Here is a 13,701-nt window from a genome sequence, read left to right as displayed (position 1 = left end):
ATTATGTTTTATGCTACTGGAATACTGTGATGGAATACAGGATGCACTTATTGGAACCTTATTTAGAACAGGGACATGTCTTTTGGTCAACAGCTGCCATTTGTTCCTCTGGTTTCATAATCAAAGAACAGTAGCAAATGGTACTGTTATTAGGACAAGTGCAACATGTCAGAACCATAGGAGAAACTAGACAAAGTGAAATCTGTTATGTATTACTAAACTGCTTTCCATCAAGTGGTGCAACAACAATAAAAGTTGATGTTGACTATCTATAGCACTACAGAAATGCTTGAAATGGGAAAAAAACTGATGTGAAAATTATTGGGAAAAAATGAAAAAAAGTGCAATGTATTGTAAATTTTAGTAGGTGTGTGGGACCAGTTGAGCACTTTGACATGCTGCTGAACTTAGATGACTCAGCAGGGTGCAAAAAGTTTGTTTCACTACGTGAGCATGTGCATTTTAAATTTTCATGCTCTCCAGAAACACATTAAGATATGAAAACATGTCAGGAGCAGAAGTTTATTAGATTCGACTAGAGGATTTGTAGGGGCTTAAACAACAGAAGGAGAAAAGCCAATGGGAGAAGGTGACGAGAATCCTGTACAGTTCACTGTGAGGCATTTACTAAATGTTCTTGTAAGTGAGCCCTCTGAGAAACTTAGACAGGGTGTAACTAAATTCCCTTTACAGACTTTGAGGACTTTTAGAGGGGACCAAATTGATTAAGTTCAGCATGGGAACTCGTATGTGGAAATGTACCATTTTCTTGCACCGTGCAAAATACCACAACACACATTGCTCTCTGGCTCCTGCTGCTTGCATTTGGTTCCACTTGCAAGTAGTCTCAATGTCATGACTATTGATGTCAACACAGATACAGTACCCCCGTACAGTGTCGTGGTACACAAGATCACCAATCCCAGGTCCTCCAGCATTTCATGTCACCGTTAGATAGTAGACCAGTGGGTTTGTCAGGAGAACACACAGGCCAAGCAGCCGGGCCACCCAGACTTATCTAGTGTTGCTCAGGTCATTCCTCCAGATGCTCTTGAACTGCATGTGAAAAATGAGGTGGTGCACTATTGTGCTGGAACCACATGTTTTGACACACATGCAATGACACACCTCCCTAGAGCCCCTAACAGTCCACCATTAAGAAATCAAAGGTATGTAGCACCTGTGAGATGTAGTGGAAGAAGATGTGGTCCACTCACACATCCATCCAGGAATTCTGCCTGGGTCAATCCATTTAAAATCACCCAATATGAATAAAATTTGTTGCTCAACATTTTTGATTTTCTAGATTTTTTTATCATGACTTCCCTATAGACAGACATTCCACAAATCACTGTTTTAAAATTTTTTATAAGTCATAGTTTTATTCTGACAGCCGTTTTTACAATGGCAGTTGGGTAAATTTTAGTGGAAATCGACGTTTGCGGAAAGTTTAATTGACATGTTATTTTAAAAGATATCAGAATAATTCAAAAACCAGTGTGCTCAGCATGAAATGAACTTCAGGCATATTTTTTTTTAATTGTTCTATCATGCAAGAGAGTCACTCAAACTCTTACTGTAAAGAATTTGAAAAAATTTATCAATCTTCACTTTTTAAGGCCTTTAATTTTCATGAAGGAAGAGAGACTCACTAATAATATGTTATCTCTGTGTTGTGTACTTACATAACTACCTGCAGTAAAAGTTGCAGTCCTGAGAATGCACTCCTGTTTTTTCTAGAGCTTTTCAAAAATGGCCAAAACCCTTCTAACATAAATTTTCGCAGGTCAATATCTAAAAAGGGACTGAATGAAAACAAGTAAAAATTTTACAGAATGTTCTTTATTCTCATGGGAATATCTCACAAAAAAATTATGACTGAGACTCAACTACATTGAGAGTAATAGAGCAGCAAATTTCAGAAAAATGCTACCCCTCTACATGCTCGTGCAGTGCCAAGTTAGCAAACAAGGGCTTGAAATTATTACAGTTGACATTGGTCAAATGGTGTTTAAATCGTTACATACAATAAATGATCAAATATTTCTACTTTTAAATAACAATGGGCAGAGATAACAATTGGTAAGAGTTCTAATTCTTAAAATTAACGGTACATTTGTTGTACTACATGTGCATACAGTATGCACATAATAACGTTTATCTATGTATACAGATTTAAAACTTCAGTTGTAACTACTTGCCAGCTGCAATTTTCATTAGGGAGTTAAACAAACTCGATATTTCATTGCATAGTTTATCAGTTATGTTGTGTGTTCTACCAGACACTGTTGTTAGTTCCAGTGGAGTCAGCTTTCGTACTATATTATTTGCAGGCACCCAAGCAGTGTCATTTTTGGAAAGTTGAAAGGCAGTTCTTGGACCAGAAGGGTGAAAGAAATGCACTAAAACATCATTGTTATCTTCACTTTTCTCTTCAATTTTTCCAAGCCACCACTCCTCATCATGCATACAAACAACAAAATCGTTATTTGTAAAAGATGATACGTTTGTGAAAAGTATTGAAGTTTGATCATCATCAAAGTTGGAGTCTTTGGAAGTAACAAAACATCTTATTTGATTGTCACTTATGGGAACATATCTGTGATAGCTTCTTGTTCCTTTAAATGGTAAACAACAATCAGATCTCTCAGTCAGCTTTGTTTTGATTTGTTCAATTTCAGTTGAAGGTACAAATATATATCTAATTCCAGTAATATTCTGTTGACAGTATTTGAACAAATCGTGTGGAGTCAGGATCTGTTCTGTGTAAGGTCTTTGAAGGGAAGCTCGTGTAACTTCTCTTTTTGTTGTTCCTCTATCCCATCGCAAGAATTCTTTCCGTGTGATGAGGCAAAGAAATTCCACTCTGCTGGTATACCAAAATCATTTTTTTGTTGGCAGATATTAATGAAGTTTTTCTTATTTTTGTACTGGCTGCTTGCGCCATCACTAAAGTAGATTATCTTTTCAACATTACGTATGATATTCTTAATTTCTCTAATGAGGTGATGTTGAAATGCATACACAGTCGTGGTATTATGTTCTAGGTGGTCCTAATTACACAAATAGATTTGCAACACATGTTGTCTTCTTTTTAAACTAAATGACAAACGGATGCAGTGTCGCTTGTGCATTAGTCCAGTGAAAACTTTGAATTTCATCCTGTACCGTAAATGTATAGTTTTCTGCAAAATCACCAATCACTAAACAGTGGGTTTCTTTCAGGTTTTCTTTCGTTTCCTTAAAATATTGAGCTTGAGCTTTTGAGATAAAGCGATGGGATTTTAAAAGCACCAGCTTATCGACAAGAGACTGTAAAAAATTCCTCACTGGGCATTACCTGTGTAAAAAGCTCAACTCTGTCAGTTTGTACCCATTGTTTGAAAACTACTTCGTCAGGCGAGATGTCAAGTTCATTTTTTAAGATATCAAGTAAGGTATCTGGTCCAGGACATCCTGCACATATGTCAAGCATACATTTTTCATTATCAATACCACATACCATGAAAGCTATCAGGTCTTTATAATTTGCATTTAGCTTTGCTCCTTCCATCATAAGCTTTGTGTTTTGATGATGCTAGCAAACGCATACAGTATGAGTTCCTGATGAACCCGGAAGAACGCACCACTTTGGTCATAGAACACAAAACATAGAGCGGCCAATTTTGTTATCTGGGTATTTTTGTTTATAGAGGCTGTAGAGCTCATTCAGCGAGAGAAGAATTAACCTTTTCTGCTTCTGCACCTTAACATTGTCAATCACAGTTGAAACACATTCCTTTTTACCAGGACACATGCAACTATTGTCATCATCCTCGTAAAATTCTTTAACACTGTTAATAACAACTTCACTTATTTTGTTGGCACCTTGTCTTTTCGAAAGATGTGGTAAGATACTTGATCCATAACTAGCTGCCTAGTTAACTTCACCATGTATTCAGATGCACCAAATTCCTCGATTATTTTTTTCTTTGACCATGATCTTGGCAAGAGGTTAATTATCTTAATTTTGTCATCTTTACTGGAAACTTTGAATTTTTCTTTCATTTTGGGAATACGTATATCATACTCACTTTGTACATTTTCTGTACTATTTCCATTCTGAGCATCTAAGTCATTATGGAAAGATTCTTCCAATTTTCACTTGACAGCACTTGTAATTTTATCAGTTTTTCTTTGTAAAGCTGATAGGCGCTGGTCTTTGTTGAGCTTTGTTATTTTACGTAGAGATAATTCCAAAGATTCACAGATTGATTCTACTTGATGCAAAGGATCATCCTCAACCAATTCAAAAGGCCCAGGAAGAAATTCAGGATCATTCTCAACACTAATTGCTACTTTTTCATTTGGTTTATTTACAAATATTCTTGATGCGCAAGTCGGGCATAGAGCTTGTCCAGGAATTAGGTTAATATCCACTTTTTTTGTTTTGTTTAGGTGTTTAACTAGTATTTTACGCAAACCATTTTTAACTGGCTCTTTGTGAGTACCAAATGGGTCACAACACTTTTTACCAAAAATGTGGTTGTTTTTGTCTAAATATTTATCTTTGTGGTAATAACAAATATTAGAAATTTCTTTCGAAATTCTTAATTTTAACAAATATTGTTCTTCAGCTGGCAAGTCACTCACTCTTACTAATTCTTGATGCACTTTCTTCTTGAAGTGTTGTTTATGGCACTGTTCACTTATTGGTTCACCCACAAAACAACTCATTTCAATACTTGAAAAATCTACCATTCTTGAAAACAGTTGAAGATGGGAGACTTCAGATCTACACTTACAAAACTCTTATTCACTTGTTTATTGTCTTGGGTCCTGCAAAGAAAGTAATATGAAAAGTAACTCCAATGGAATTCACAAAATGTCTGGTAGAACACACAACATAACTGATAAACTATGCAATGAAATATCGTGTTTGTTTAACCCCCTAATGAAAATTGCAGCTGGCAAGTAGTTACAACTGAAGCTTTAAATCTGTATACACAGATAAACGTTATTATGTGCATACTGTACGCACATGTAGTACAACAAATGTACCGTTAATTTTAAGAATTAGAACTCTTACCAATTGTTATCTCTGCCCATTGTTATTTAAAAGTAGAAATATTTGATCATTTATTGTATGTAATGATTTAAACATCATTTGACCAATGTCAACTGTAATAATTTCAAGCCCTTGTTTGCTAACTTGACACTTCACGAGCGTGTGGAGGGGTAGCGTTTTTACTGAAATTTGCTGCTCTATTACTCTCAATGTAGTTGAGTCTCAGTCATAATTTTTCTGTGAGATATCCCCATGAGAATAAAGAACATTCTGTAAAATTTTTACTTGTTTTCATTCAGTCCCTTTTTAGATATTGACTTGCGAAAATTTACGTTAGAAGGGTTTTGGCCATTTTTGAAAAGCTCTAGAAAAAATAGGAGTACATTCTCAGGACTGCAACTTTTACTGCAGGTAGTTATGTAAGTACACAACACAGAGATAACATATTATTAGTGAGTCTCTCTTCCTTCATGAAAATTAAAGGCCTTAAAAAGTGAAGATTGATAAATTTTTTCAAATTCTTTACAGAAAGAGTTTGAGTGACTCTCTTGCATGATAGAACAATTAAAAAAAAATATGCCTGAAGTTCATTTCATGCTGAGCACACTGGTTTTTGAATTATTCTGATATCTTTTAAAATAACATGTCAATTAAACTTTCCGCAAACGTCGATTTCCACTAAAATTTGCCCAACTGCCATTGTAAAAACGGCTGTCAGAAAAAAACTATGACTTATAAAAATTTTTAAAACAGTGTTTTGTGAATGTCTGTCTATAGGGAAGTCATGATAAAAAAATCAAGAAAATCAAAAATGTTGAGCAACAAATTTTATTCATATTGAGTGATTTGAAATGGATTGACTCGCCTTTATTTTCATCCATTCCTGAAACACATGGGAGCACGCAAAATATGAATCTTCATCAGCCCACACATGACTGTTATTAGAATTGAGAACCCTTCCCTGATGAACTTAGCTTCATTCATGAAAAGGCATGGGAAGTTGGCCTCATCCACACATTGGTGCAAGAACCACCTGCAGATGCAAAATCCTATGGCTGCATTGCCTGTATCTTCTTGGGGAGGTACGGGTGTAGCTGCTGTTGATGCAGACCACACTAGACAGTTTGGTGATTCACATCCAGCCTACCTGCTACGTTTCTGGTACTCATCAGTCTTCTCCTTCGTGGAGTACAACCTCTTCAAACTCAGGTGAACTGTGTGACTGTGGATCACCACAGTCGGTCTTGTGGGTGGTGAATGTACTTCTGTCAGAGGCCTGCTGGTACACTTTAGTAAAGAGGGAGTGCAAAGGTTTCTGGTGGTGTGGAAAAATGCTTCACATAAGACTGACGAGCAGCCCTTCCATAGCACTGAGCTTTGCAGTACCGTAACATGATGTTGGTGTATCCTGCAAACATTTAGTTCACCATGGTCAATAGCAACACACTAAAAATGAAATGTATGAACAGGTTGCATTCTGTAGTTTAGTGAATGATACTGTATGAACAAAGACCGTAAACACGTCAGAAGGTGCCAATCTCTCTGGACAGATAACAAACTCAACTGAATAACATGTAAACAAACCTATAGTGAACATGGTATATCAAGTGATTGGTGAATGGCATATGTAACACTCTACACATTGGTGCTAAAAATGCAGATTTCATGTGTGATGTATTTTGTATGAAATGGGGAAAATGCCATGCTTCCAGACATGAGTTCCTATGCTAAATTTAACCGTCTTGGTCCCCACTACACGTCACCAATGTCTGTCAAGGTTATTTACTTACATCCTGTATCAATGAACGCTAAAGGTTGTTCAAAACAGAAAATGAGCCAAGAGATCAGATACAGATGCAAAACATTCAAGGTGGCATTGCATGTCACACAATGTGTTTACACGTATCAGATATCAGCATCGGGAACACACAAGAAGAGTGGAGTTAAACCATTGTAATTTATTTGAAAAATTGGAAGTGTGTAAAATATAAATGGAAACAAAATAATTTTGATCAGCTATGTCAACAATGGTCTCATGTTAGATAAAAAAAAAAAAAGGAATATTGCAAATTTTAAAATGTAAGTGGGCTACGTGTTTCTAACTTTGTAGCTTCATTTTGTATAAAATATTGTGCTAGAAAACACTAGACCTGGATGTTGTTAATTTGGATGCTGTTAAGTGTCTCTCATAAGTGAAATACACTTGCAGAATGAGTTTGGGACAGACATCTTACGCAAGTACACCAGATGTAAAAGTCTAGCACTTCTTATTCCAGAGGATTTATTTTGCTAGTACAAAAAACTAAAAAATTCACTGTCACTTCCAGACAAATGTAACTTCCATTTGCTGAAAAATACCCCAGTACTTAAGATACCTACTGATAAGCAACTAGTGAGGGAGATTATAGCCATACTAAAGTCATATAGGTTACATAATGCATACAGGATGTTAAAAGAAAAATGTTCCATATTGTGAGAGGCAGTAGTAAGGACCAAAACGAGGCAAAGCGGTCCATTGAACGTGCATATCTTACATCCCTTGTATTGCAAGCTCTTTGGTATTAAGAATGGCCTGCAGAATGCAGTAAACAAATTAGGACACTTTCTTTTGTTATTTTCTATGGACACAGCATGTAATTAACATCTGTTAGTGTTGTTACTGTAAATTGTATTCACAGTCCTGGGTAAGTGGAGCACATATATTAGTTCTAATGGAATCAGTTCGGGTTTTGCTGAGTTGTGAAATGCTTTTACATTGTAGTGTTATCTTTGCAGTTGCCAGCATAATTGAAGCCTATTATTCCACATGGGAAATCATAGACGTGATCTTCTGTTGCCAGCCTCTGTGGCAGAGCGTTTCTAGGCGCTTCATTCCGGAACCACGCTGCTGCTACGGCCGCAGGTTCAAATCCTGCCTCGGGCATGGATGTGTGTGTTGTTCTTAGGTTAGTTAGGTTTAAGTAGTTCTAAGTCTAGGGGACTGATGACCTCAGATGTTAAGTTCCATGGTCCTGCAAATGGAAGCAATCCCAGAGCCTATGTCCTTTATGCTGAAAAATATTCAGGGCACAGGGTGCCGCCTGAACAATTATTCAACCATCTTTACCAGCTGCTAGCAGTTCTGGGTCCATAGATCCAATAATGGCAGGAGATGTGGTTCACACATGATGGAGCTCCAATGTTTTCTCCAAAACATCTGAGAACACATCACACAGACATTCAATGGGCAATGATTTGGACGGGCAGATTCAGTACATTGGCCAGCTCGCTCCGCTGCTGTTAATCCCTTGGATTTTTGGTTGTTGGGTCACACTTGAAATCATTGGTGTATTCAGGCCCCGTCAATGAGATACAAACACTATGGGAGAGCTTCATCGAACAAGCAGCAGCCAGCAGCAAGTTGTACTCTTAGCTCACTTTTTTGTTTTGAAAGGCCACAGCCAGTGAGCTTCGTGTCGCCATTGGATAATCAGCAGCAAGTCGCACTCTTAGCTCACTTATTTGTTTTATAGTTTAATTCTTAATTTCTTTGCGTATTTTTGGGTACTTGCATAGTTTAATTCACAAATTTCAGACGTATTATAGTATTTGAGAGTTGTAGCGTCGCATTTTAGTACCCGTATACTGTAAATTTGTGTAGTCGTCAGTCATCTGTTTATTTTGAATGGCTTGTGAGATAAAAGAGAGGGAAAAAATTGTTAGGGATGGATAGTAACTGCACCTGTTGTGTACGGATTCCGGGCGAATTGGCCACTGTCCGTAAACTGTTGGAATCTGTGTTGGCCATGGTCGACAGGCTCCAGGCTGTTGCCCTGGGCCGCGGTGACATTGGGACACCCAAGGCGAGCGCTTTGGCACCTCTGGAACCTGTAGCATCGCCTGGGATCTGTGATGCCACTGCACCCTCGGATTCGGACATCCCTGCCGGTCGACACTTGCCTGACGGTGATTGGCAAACTGTGGCGGGGTCACAATTCCCTGGGCGGAAGGCGAAAGTTGGTGCTGGCCACAAGGCTATACCCTTATTCCTCTGTAATAGATTTGAGGTATTGCCCACTGCTGAAAGTACTTCTGAGCCAGCAAGGGTGGCCTTGCCTGTTGCGGCAGTGGCTGGTCTTCTTGAGACGGCTGGACAAACACAGAGGCTGGGATTGCTTGTCATTGGGAGCTCCAGTGTTAGGCGGGTGATGGATCCCCTTAGGGATATGGCAGCTAAGGATGGGAAGAAAGCCAATGTGCACTCCGTGTGCATACCGAGGGAGTCATCCAAGATGTGGAAAGGGTCCTTCCGGATGCCATGAAAGCTACAGGGTGCAGCTAACTGCAGGTGGTGGCTCATGTCGGCTCTAATTATGTGTGTCACTACTGATCGGAAGAGATTCTCTATGGTTTCTGGCAGCTATCTGAGTTGGTGAAGACTGCCAGTCTTGCTACCAAGATGAAGGCAGAGCTCACCATCTGCAGGATCATCGACAGGACCAATTGCAGACCTTTGGTACAGAGCCGAGTGGAGGGTCTGAATCAGAGGCTCAGATGGTTCTGCGACTGTGTAGGCTGCAGATTCCTCGAATTGCGCCATAGGGTGGTGGGGTTTGGAGTTCTGCTAAATAGGTCAGGTGTCCACTACACACAGGAGGTGGCTAAATGTGTAACGGGCTGTGTGGCGTGGACTGGGCAGTTTTTTAGGTTAGACAGTCTCGGGAAAGACCATAAAGGGCTCCAGTCTCAAAGAGTACAGGGCAAAGAAACGACAAGAATCGACCCAGCAACAGTTGGTATTGTAGTTGTGTTGGAAAAGAACCAGAGCTTCAAGTGCTGATAGAAAGCACTGAAGCTGAAATCGTTACAGGAACAGAAAGCTGGCTAAAGCTGGAGATAAATTATGCCGAAATTTTTACAAGAGGCGCAAACCGTGTTCAGAAAGGATAGATTAAATAAAGTAGGTGGTGGTGTGTCTGTTGGTAATAGTTTGTCTTGTAGTGAAGTTGAAGTAGGTAGTTCCTTTGAATTACTATGGGTAGAGGTTATACTCAAGTCGTACCAAAATAATAATCGGCTCCTCCTACCGACCCCCGACCCTCCCGCCCCCAGACTCAGATGATATAATAGCTGAACGGTTCAAAGAAAACTTGAATCTCATTACAGATAAGTATCCCACTCATACAGCTATAATTGGTGGATGATTCAATCTACCCTCAATTTGTTGGCGAAAATACATGTTCAAAGCCGGTGGTAGACAGAAAACATAATCCAAAATTGTTCTAAATGCTTTCTCTGAGAATTACTTTGAACAATTAGTTCATGGGTCCACACAAATTGTAATGGTTGCGAAAACACACTTGACCTCTTAGCCACAAATAATCCCGATCTGATAGAGAGCGTCATGACGGATACAGGGATTAATGAACACAAGGTCATTGTAGTGAGGCTCACAACCCCATCAATCAAAACCACTAAAAATAAACACAAAATATATCTATTTAAAATGGCAGATAAAAATTCGCTTGATGCCTTCCTAAGAGAGAGTCTCCATTCCTTCCAAGCTAATTATGTAAGTGTAGACCAGATGTGGCTCATATTCAGAGATACAGTATTGACAGCAATAGATAGATTCATACCACATAAGTTAATAAGAGACATTACTGGTCCACCGTGGTACATAAATCATGTCAGAACACTGTTGCAGAAGCAACGAAAAAGTCATGCCAAATTCAGAAGAACGCAAAATCCCCAAGATTGGCTAATTTCACGGGAGCTCAAAATTTAGTGCGGACGTCAGTACGAGATGCTTTTAATAGTTTCCACAATGAAACATTGTCTCAAAATGTGGTAGAAAACCCAGAGAGATTCTGGTTCTATGTAAAGTACACCAGTGGCAAAAAACAGTCAATACCGTCACTGCGCGATAGCGATGGAAATGTTACCGATGATGGTGCCACTAAAGCGGAGTTACTAAATACAGTTTTCCATAATTCCTTCACAAAAGAAGATGAAGTAAAAATTCCAGAATTTGAAACCGGAGCAGCTGTTAGCATGAGTGACGTAAAAGTAGATATCTTAGGTGTTGCGGAAAAACTCAAATCACTTAAGAAAGGCCAGTCTTCCGGTCCAGACGGTATACCAGTCAGGTTCCTTTCAGAGTATGCAGACACAACAGCGCCTTTCTGAGCAATCGTATACAACTGCTCACTTGACGAAAGGTCTGTTCTTAAAGACTGGAAAGTAGCACAGGTCACACCAATATTCAAGAAAGGAAATAGGAGTAACTCATTGAATTACAGACCCATATTACTGACCTCAATTTGCAGTAGGATTTTGGAGCATATATGGTACTCGAACATTATGAATCACCTTGAAGAAAGTGACTTATTGATACATAACCAACACAGAATCCAGAAAATATCGTTCCTGTGCACACAGCTAGCCCTTTATTCCCCTGAAGTAATGAGTGCTGTCGACAAGGGATCTCAGATCGATTCCATATTCCTAGATTTCCAGAAGGCTTTTGATACCATTCCTCACAAGCGACTATTAATCAGATTGCATGCATATGGAGTATCGTCTCAGTTGTGTGACTGGATTTGTGATTTCCTCTCAGAGAGGTCACAGTTTGTAGTGATAGATGGTAAATCATCGAGTAGAACAGAAGTGATATCTGGCGTTCCGCAAGGTAGTGTCATAGGCCCTCTGCTGTTCCTGATTTACATAAATAATCTGGGTGATAATCCGAGCAGCCCCCTTAGATTGTTTGCAGATGGCGCTGTAATTTACCATCTAGTAAAATCATCATTCCAATTCCAAAATTATCTAGAGAGAATTTCTGTATGGTGCGAAAAGTGGCAATTGGCATTAAACAAAGAAAAGTTCAAGGTCATCCACATGGGTACGAAAAGAAATGCAATAAATATTGGGTATACGATAAATTTTACAAATCTAAGGGCTGACAATTCGACTAAATATCTAGGAAGTACATTTATGAGCAACTTAAATTGGAAAGACCACATAGATAATATTGTGGGGAAGACGAAACAAAGACTGCGCTTTGTTGGCAGAACACTTAGAAGATGCGACAAACCCACTAAAGAGAGAGCCTACATTACACCTGTCCGTCCTCTGTTGGAATATTGCTGCACGGTGTGGGATCCTTACCAGGTAGGATTGACAGAAGGACATCAAAAAAGTGCAAAGAATGGCAGCTGGTTATGTGTTATCGCACAATAGGGGTGAGTGTATCATTGATATAATACGCGAGTTGGGGGTGGCAGTCACCGAAACGAAGACTGTTTTCTTTGCGGTGAGATCTATGTACGAAATTTCAATCGCCAACTTTCTCTTCCAAATGCAGAAATATTTTGATGACACCCACCTACGTAGGGAGAAATGATCATCGTAATATATAATAACATAAGAGAAATCAGAGCTCAAATGGAAAGATTTAGGTGTTCCTTTTTCCCACGCATCATTCGAGAGTGGAATGGTATAGTAGTAGTATGAAAATGTTTCTCTGAACCCTATGCTGAGCACTTAAGAGTGAATTGCAGAGCAACCATGTAGATGTAGATGCTTTTACATTGTGTCCAATCAGCAGTTTTTCGGAGGGTGTGTGATTCCCTAAGATGTTGGGCTGAACCATGCCTTATTGTGAATGAAAAGGGGGGGGGGGGCAGTTATTCTTGCCACAGCCATGATATTTTTGATAAAGCTTAATCTAAACGGTGAGCACCACAGGGAGATTGCCATTTGTTTGCTGGGTATGGGCTTCTCAAAGCCAGGTTTCCTGATTGTGGACTGGTGAGCGTCACCATTCCTTTGTAACCACAAATCCTCGACATGCTTCAGCATCTACTGTGTAGCACTACAGTGGAATGTTGGGTGTCACAAGGAGCAGGCCGGCTGAAGTGGCCGTGCGGTTCTAGGCGCTGCAGTCTGGAACCGCGAGACCGCTACGGTCGCAGGTTCGAATCCTGCCTCGGGCATGGATGTGTGTGATGTCCTTAGGTTAGTTAGGTTTAACTAGTTCTAAGTTCTAGGGGACTAATGACCTCAGAAGTTGAGTCCCATAGTGCTCAGAACCATTTGAACCATTTTGAACAAGGAACAGGAACAGGAATATTGGCTTACCCATTAAGAACACAAGGATGATAAGAACCTGTAAAAAAAAAAAATCTGTTGTAAAGTGTGAAATGCGTGACTGTTGAGGCGGAAGTGTCATTAGTGGGCAACCTCCGGGTAACCTGCTGCATCTCAGTTGTATAAGGCTCATCCAGGCAAGCAGAGCTTTGTCTAGGCTGACAGTCTCTTCCATAGCTGCTCATGGGACTTCCATGAAGCCTGAATCACTTTCTTCTACTCCTGGCTGTTTGGATGGTCCATTGAGAAGTATTTCCACCAAAACTCCACAGAGAACCTGTGTGGATAGTCCACCTGCAACATCTGTGAATGTAAGAGAAAGTGGTAATAGTAATGGACCACATCCTGTGGTAGACAACAAATTTATTGTTGTTATCTTTCTACATCTGTAAAGCTCTAGAGCACACCGACCTGCACTTATAAAGGCAAGCCTCCATTGCTGGTACCACACCTAAGCCTTCCTACCACAGACATACTGTTGCTGAAACAAATGTCAGTAAGGATAGCAGACACTCGCGGCAGAC

At 39.5% G+C, this 13,701-nt stretch overlaps 1 protein-coding gene across 1 annotated transcript in view; it reads left to right on the top strand.

The window, feature by feature from the left end:
- The window catches only part of LOC124615904, a 295,777-nt gene that overhangs the window by 155,096 nt on the left and 126,980 nt on the right, over positions 1 to 13,701 (top strand). The window lies entirely within an intron of this gene.

Source organism: Schistocerca americana, chromosome 5 (assembly GCF_021461395.2).
Source record: "Schistocerca americana isolate TAMUIC-IGC-003095 chromosome 5, iqSchAmer2.1, whole genome shotgun sequence".
NCBI lineage: Eukaryota > Metazoa > Arthropoda > Insecta > Orthoptera > Acrididae > Schistocerca > Schistocerca americana.
Note: the sequence above shows the minus strand (reverse complement) of the source record. Positions and strands in the feature narration are given on the sequence as shown.